Here is an 8,402-nt window from a genome sequence, read left to right as displayed (position 1 = left end):
TATACCACAATTTCTTTATCCAGTCATCTGTTGATGGACATTTAAGTTGCTTCCATGTCTTGGCTATTGTATATAGTGCTGCTATGAACATTTGGATGCATGTATCTTTTCAAATTAGAGTTCCCTCCTGATATATGCCCAGGAATGGGATTGCTGGATTGTATGGTAAGTCTATTTTCAGTTTTTTGAGGAATCTCCATACTGTTTTCCATAATGGCTGCATGTTTACATTTTATAGTGACTTTATGCATAATAACCAAAATTTGAAACAACACAAATGTTTCTCAAATATGGAATGGATAAATAAATTGTGGTATATCCATAGCATAAATAAATACTACTTAGCATAAAAAAGAATGAATTATTAACATATGCAAAGATTTGGATGTATTTTAAATGTATTATGCTCTGCGAAGAAAGCTAGACTCAAAAGCCCACATAGAACATGATTTCATTTTGTGATCTTCTGGAAAAGGCAAAACTATAGGAACAGAAACTAGATTAGTGGTTGCTGGTAACTGGTAGTAGCAGGATGAGTTGACTCTAAAGGATCACATTGAAATATGTTTTGGGGAATGGCAATGTTCTGTATCTTGATTAAGGAGATATTTGACTGTATAAGTTTGTCAAAGCTAGCAAAACTTTACATTTAAAATGATAAATTTTGCTTGTGTAATTTAAAATTTATTTTAAAATGAGAAATAAGGTGTAATAGCCATTTTGAGATAAACAAAAGCTGAAGGAATTTGTTAACCAGCCGACCTGACTTCTGAAAGAAGATAAAGAAAGTTCTTTAGGCTAAAGAGAAATGATATTAGAGAAAAACTCAAATCTACAGCAAAGAAATGAAAAGTAATAGAAATTATAAAAATGTGGGTAAATACAAAGGCTGTCATTTTTTCTTTTAGTGTCTGTATTTCTTTAAGAAAATATTGATTTTTAAAACATAAATAATCACATTTTATTGTGGAATTTGTGTACATATGTAGAAGCTCAATGTATGACAAAATAGCCCAAGGCATAGAAGGGAAAATAGAATTATACTCTTTTAAATATTTTGAATTTTACACTAAGTGGTATGATACTAATTCTAAGTAGACTATGATGAATTAGAGATACATATTATAATCCTAAGAAAAATAATAAAAGTAGGCATAAGAAAAATGAAAACAAAAGAAACAATGTATGGGAGAAATGGATAACAAACAGCTTAGAAGGTAGACTTGAGTTAAACCATTCCAAAAATGGTCATTTCATTAGGAAGACATCACAATCCTAAAAGTGAATGCACCAAATAACAAGAGTTGCAAAATAGATTAAGTAAAAACTGACAGAATTAAATAAGAAACAACAACAAAAAAAACCACAGTCACAGTTGGTTATTTTATTCCCTCTCTCTCAGTAATTGATAAAACAAGTATACAAAAAATTCATAAGGCTGCAGAATATGTGAACAACAAGATAGCAAGTTGTGGTAATTTCACGTAATGAAATAATATTTACCAATAAAAAAGAACTGTTGATACACACACCATGTATATATCTCATAGATACAACATTGACTAAAAAATGACAGACACAAAACACTACATATTTTATGATTCCATTTAGATGAATTTCTAGAGCATACAAATTTAACCCATGGGGACAGAAATCTGGGAGTGGGATATGATTGGAATAAGGATGCACTAGAATCTTTTGATTTCGAGTGTCTAGATTACAGGTGCTTATATTACATTTGAGTGTATGTGCATACAATCAAGTATCATTGAATTGTACAGTTAGAATAGTGTTTATTTCACTGTATGTAAAGCTAACTTCAGTGATTAAAAAATTTACAAGTTAATTCTTTGAGAAAAGATATTTAAGCTGAATAATACAAGGGAAAATTTGCTCAATATGTAAAATTATTTTGCTTTTCTAATCTAGTTTGACCTACAAATATTTTATGATATGTACTTCTGAAACCTCAGTAAAAACAACCTTTTGTCACTCTATTCTTTAAAGTTATTCAGGGTCACCAAAGCACATTTATTGATTTCATAGTCAAAATTAGCTTTTAAATAATTGTACAGAAACTGTATAACTACTATTATTCCTGAGAATCTAAGTTATTGGGGGGTTTGGGGAGGGGTGGAAGAGTCTTTATTTTAATCAGGTATATTGGAGAATAGACCATGCAGATTATCAAATAAATGTTCCCTATAATACCTAGTAATCTGCAGAGTTGGCTGAAAATAAGAGGAATATCCTTCAACTACATTAGTGATTTGGTTAAAATGAATTCAAACTTACTTTTAAATTACTTGGAGAATTAACCCACTACCCTGCATTTAACATCTCTTGAAGGAAATGTGACAATTTGCAGGTGTGGCTGTTTCTGGAGAAAATACCAACTATTCAAAACTCTTTGCAGCATTTAGATGCAGAAGATTTTGACACAATTAATATGACTAGGCATGACATCAGTAATTTAGCATGGCAGGTTGCTGAAAATTTAAAGGGGACACCCTTTTTCATCCTGATTAGAATGCCATCATTCATCTGTTCCAGCTAATCTCAACAAGGAAAGGTATGGGGAAACTTAGAGGTTTGTAGCTTTCAGAAATTTGTTCATCTGTTTCCAGGCTAAGTGAATTATTTATCAGTGACTCAGCACATCTCTGGTGTTTGAAGGCATATTGCACAAATTTAAAAGGAGTGTTTTTTTACTTCTGCAGCCAAGAAACAAATCAAATTAAAATAAAAAATCTGGAAAGAATTTTATTTCTGAAAGTTATGAATAATTTCTTCAGTATAAAAATTGTGTCTGCATTTTATAAACCACTTAAACTCCAGTGCATTTTCAGTACTCATCTTTTCACATGTTAAATGGCATGAACTACTATTAAATGCCCAGCTGTTGTAAATAAAATCTCTGTGACATTAGAATAGAAAATAGAACAAAATGGAAAACAGCTGAAGCCACACTTTCTCTTTCCTAACAGAACCTCAATTTTGTTTAAGTATCTACCCAATTTCCACCTCCAGAAGAAATTTTTTCTTATTTGCCCATGAAATAAGAACACAGACTTTCTCTTGGTTATTGTTCTTGCTCCACATAGGTCATGTGACCTAAATTGGATTAATCAAAATAAATTTTACTCCTTGTTTTGAGGAGAAGTTACTCTATTTTGTTTTAGTGAACAAGGAAGTAAATACTCCTGGTTGCCATTGGCATTTTATTCTCTCTCTGTCTTTTTATTGAAGTATAGTTGATTTGCAATGTTTCAGGCATACAGCAAAGTGATTCAGTTATACATATATATAATATTTTTTCAGGTTCTATTCCACTATAGGTTATTAAAGATATTGAATATAGTTCCTTGTGCTATACAGTAGGCCCTTGTTGTTTATCTATTTTATATACAGTAGTATGTATCGATCTGTTAATCCCAAATTCCAAATTTATCTCTCCACTCTCCTTTTCCCATTTGGTAACCATAGTTTTCTATGTCTGTGAGTCTGTTTCTGTTTTGTAAATAAATTCATTTGTCTCATTTTTTTTTTTAAGATTCCATATATAATACTGTATGATATTTGTCTTTCTTGATCTGATTTACTTAACTTAGTATGATAATCTCTAGGTCCACTCATGTTGCTGCAAATGGCATTATTTCATCTTTTTTATGGCTAATATTCATATATATATACACACACACACACACACACACACACACACACACACCCACATCTTTATCCAGTCATCTGTTGATGGACATTTAGGTTGCTTCCATGTCTTGGCTATTGTTAATAGTGCTGCTGTGAACACTGGGGTGCATGTATCTTTTTGAATTATAATTTTCATCTTTTCTGGATATATGCCCAGGAATGAAATTGCTGGATCATATCATAACTCTATTTTTAGGGGTGGGCTATGTGGGAACTCTGTATTTTCTGTTCAATTCTGCTGTAAACCTGAAACTGCTCTAAAAAATATAAAGTCTATAAAAAAAAAAAAAAGGTCAAAAAAGAGAAAAAAAATTGGATGGATTTAAATTAAAAAAAAAAAAACCTTGACGAAATGTATCCCTGAAAAAAAAAAAAACAAACTCTTTTTTTTTAAGGAACCTCCATGCTGTTCTCCATAGTGGCTGCACCAATTTAATATTTTTTGGGGTCTATCTCCTAGAGTAATGGAAACAAAAGCAAAAATAAACAAATGGGACCTAATTAAACTTAAAAGCTTTTGCACAGCAATGGAAACCATAAACAAAACAAAAAGAAAACCTACAGAATGGAAGAAAATATTTGCAAACAATGGGACAAGGGATTAACTTCCAAAATGTACACACAGCTCATATAACTCAATATCAAAAAAACCCAAACAATCCAATCAAAAAATGGGCAGAAGACCTAAATAGACATTTCTTCAAAGAAGAGATACAGATGGCCAACAGACACATGAAAAGATGCTCAACATCACTAATTCTTAGAGAAATGCAAATCAAAACTACAATGAAATATCACCTCACAGAAGTCAGAATGGCCATCATCAGAAAGTCTACAAATAATAAATGCTGGAGAGGGTGTGGAGAAAAACCACTGGCATTCTTGTGAAAATAAGTTGTTGTTAACGACAGAAAAGCAGAAAGATGGATATTTTGTTGAATCATTACATCACTGATGTTTCTATACTTAACTCTGCACTCCCTCTAGTCTTCCTGGTATGCAAGGAAATACATTTCCTTATTGCTAAGGAAAGTTTAATTCAGTTTTTCTTATCAAAAAATTGTTTTTCCAAACAACGTGGAAGCATCTCGTTATCTATACATAGGCCTTGATTTATACTAAAAGGCCTTCAACAACAAAGTTTCAGACTAAAATAAGATATACATAGTTCATGGTTCTTGTCTACCTCACAAGCAACAAAAATAAGTGAATATGTTTTGGTTCATATGCTGTAATCTAATTCTGAAGTGGTTTACCAAACCATCTCCAGAAATATCAGAGGATAGCATTTTTTGTAGCTCAGAGACTAAAAATTCTTCTAAATTATGGAAAACCTCAGGACTTTAAAATTAAAAAGCCTCATATATTAAAGTTTCTCACAAGAAACACAGAAGCAAATAATTATGGATTGAACCCAAGAGGACCAGACTGAAGTATAGCAATTTTACAATGTTGAGATTCAAGGAGAAGTAATTTCTATTATATCTGCTTTTTTTTGTGTGTGTGTGTGATTTTTGAATGGTCATAGATAGTAATGGTCCTATTGAGGTTTCTGTATTGTTAGGAGATTGTGATTCAATTTCATTGCAGAGTGTGAGATATTGATAAAAAACAGAATGGAGATTATTTCTCTTATGTTTGAAAAGTAGGAAAAATGTAACCTGTGCTTAAAGTATCATTGATACAGAGATAATTTAACCTTCACAAGTTAGGAAAATGAAAGTCAATCATTGTTAAATAGGAAAGGATTTAGACTACTATGAGATGAACAGAAGAAAAGAAGGTGGGAAAAAACCAAAATCCTGAAGAAAAAAAAGCACAATCTTTGTGATCCATGTAGGAAGATATCAAGATTATTATAAAGCCACAAGAAGGGTTCCAATACAGGAGCTAGACACAGGAGGCACCTGAACTCACCTCCTCCCATGGACATTGGACATACCCAATCTACAGCTACACACAGAGCAAATCTCTCTGAAAGAAATCCAGAAACTAGATGAGCAACTCTTACACACTGGGTGAACGAGAAATTACCCACATCACCCACATTGAAAAGTATAGCAAAGGCTTAGACACTCTCTCACTATAAACTTCAGCCCCAGCACAGAGCCATACAATCTGGAGGGAACTTCTAACTCCCAGCTTCTCCTTGAGGAGCGAAAGGTTTGGATCCCACATCTAGTGCCCCAGCTTTTAAGACTCACACCTGTGGAACAAGCCCCCAAAATACCTAGGCCTGAAAGCCAGTAGGGCTTGCATCCACAAGACCCACAAGACTATAGCCAAAAAAAGGAACATCTTTTTAAAATAAAAGGGTGGAATTTAATCTTCTTTACAGGGCACTGAAAGATATGAAATACCACATAGAAATTAGAAACGCATTAAGAGGAGAAGCTTCATATAGTGTATACAGTTTGGAACTGTTCAAGTATAGTTTTGTTATAAAAAGTGCTACAATTACAAACCACATTTAAAAAGAGTTCTTAGTAGAGAAACAGTAAGACAAACTTATACAAAACATAGTACAAAACAAACAACTTTACCCTTAAACTGTACAGTCTAAAAGTTAAAGGTTGCAGCAGTGCCATCTGGAACTTGGAATATATATAGCCTTCAAAGGTAGTTTCTGGCACAACATTTTGATCTTCTTCTTCCTCTACAGAGAAATACTTCTCAATCGAATTTAATGAAGCTTTGTACACAGATTCATTTTCATGGTTTTGTAGAGTTTCAATTTTGTCCAAACCTCCATATTCTTTAATCGTTATACTAAGTTTCTCAATTTCATCTACTTTCTCAGCAGCCTGAAAGAAATGGCATTTGAAATGGCATCTAGAATAACCAGAATAATCTTGGTATCTTTCACAATTAAGAGGTTCATGACAGTTTTATTATGCCACAGTGAACCAGGTATACGATCTGTTCAACTGTTCAACCACTGTATAGTTGGTCACAGCCCATACAGCTTCCTTCTGCATCTTAAAGTCTGCCTTAGGGGAGAACACCAACAAGGAATGGGACTAATCCGTGATTTACAACTTAATGTATCTGGTCCTGGTGGCCAGCCGTGATGTTTAACATTGTCCACGTAGCTTCCTTCTGAGTATTAGTTTTAGAGTTCGTTAGCAGGCTGGAAAAGATGGCAAGTGATCCTGCATCTATTATAGCCTGAGTCTGTTCATCTGTCCCAGTGACAATATTTCCTATGGCTCTTAGTGTGGGAGTCACAATTGGCAATTCAGTAGCTCCTGAAAGCTTCACAAGTTGGGGTACAACCCTGGTCTTCACAACCATTTCAGTCTGTTCATTTGGACCACCATTAAGATAGGAAATGGCTCAGTAGGTACCCGTTAATACTTCTGGATCATCATGATACAGGAGACGATCTAGAGTGGGAAGAATCAGCTCAACAGCATCTAAGAGGGGTACAGGATTCTTGTTGCAACAAAAGTTTGAAAGTGTCCAGGTTAAGATTAAATAACTAACCACATGCTAAAGATGACATATCAGGAAACGGAAGAAGCCAACAGCATGTCAACTGCACCATACTTGATAACCAAGTCTCCAAGCACTGAACCGTCACCTGCAATGTCTCCTAGAGCCCATACAGCTTGTTCACTGATGTGAGCATGGGGAGAAGCCAACACAGAAATGAATGCTGGGACATTACTACCATCTACCAACACCTTGGTTTGTTCTAATGTCCCGGAAGCAATATTAGTGAGGGCCCAAGCAGATTCAAACTGAATGGGACTATAATCAGTTCTGTCCAAGAAGGACGCAAATTTTGGAATCAAACCAGCCCGGATTATGTTGTCTATGGGGGGCTGTTTTTCCCTGGAAAGCACTTTCCTAGCAGCTTGAGTAGCTTGGAGCTGGCTTCCCAAATTGTTGCTATTTATGCCTTTGACAATGTCATCAACAGACCAATTCACAGTGCCCTGGTTATTGCGGTTTTCCTGCAGTGGAGAAGTAGCGTCATCAGGAAAAGAGCTGACATTTCTCCTTTTCAGCATCTGTTCATCGTCCTTCTTAGCTTTCCTCAGCTTCACATTAACTTCTATTCGGCGCTGCCTCATTTCTGTACTGTCTTTCCCCTTGTTCTTGAATCTGTTAAGGCAGGCAGCTGGTGAATGAGCATTCTTGGTGGACATGGTTATGAGACAAAGGGAGAAAGCTACACAGCTGGCTCAGGCTTCCACCAGAGGCGATGTGGTGTGCACAGACTGCGGGTGAGCTGCCCTCAAAATGTCCACCATGGTCAGCCAGAAGCCGGTGTCAAAAGGAACATTTCTCGATAGGCTTCTGTGAACTTGCCATTGCTATTTCCCAGGACTTAGCACAGAGGGAGCAGGCAAAGAAATGCCCATTTCCCAGTTTTTCCCTGAAAGTGACCTATATGCATACTTTAAAAACTGCTCCCTGAGACTCAGGATTCTAATTTAGCACACATCTGTGGGCTAACTGTGATTCTCAATGTTGAACAGGGAGGCCAGCAGACACCATCTTTGCTTTCTCACTTGAGCCAACCACAAATTGCCATTATCTCCCTGGGGGGAGCTTATACACACATCTGGCACACCAGCTTTTGTGGCTGCTGCTCAAGGGACAGGCCCCTGTATCGCTTGGCCCTGATAGCCAATGGGGCTTCTCTTCACAACTCCCACAGAACTGTAGCATACAAAATAAAC

At 35.3% G+C, this 8,402-nt stretch overlaps 1 pseudogene; it reads right to left on the bottom strand.

Moving 5' to 3' along the window:
- Window positions 1-6,270: 6,270 nt before the first annotated feature.
- On the bottom strand, window positions 6,271-7,865 carry LOC105089415 (importin subunit alpha-1-like; annotated as a pseudogene).
- Between the last annotated feature and the right edge of the window lie 537 nt (window positions 7,866-8,402).

This window comes from Camelus dromedarius, chromosome X, assembly GCF_036321535.1.
Source record: "Camelus dromedarius isolate mCamDro1 chromosome X, mCamDro1.pat, whole genome shotgun sequence".
Classification (NCBI taxonomy): Eukaryota; Metazoa; Chordata; class Mammalia; order Artiodactyla; family Camelidae; genus Camelus; species Camelus dromedarius.
This window is presented reverse-complemented; position numbering and strand designations above follow the sequence as displayed.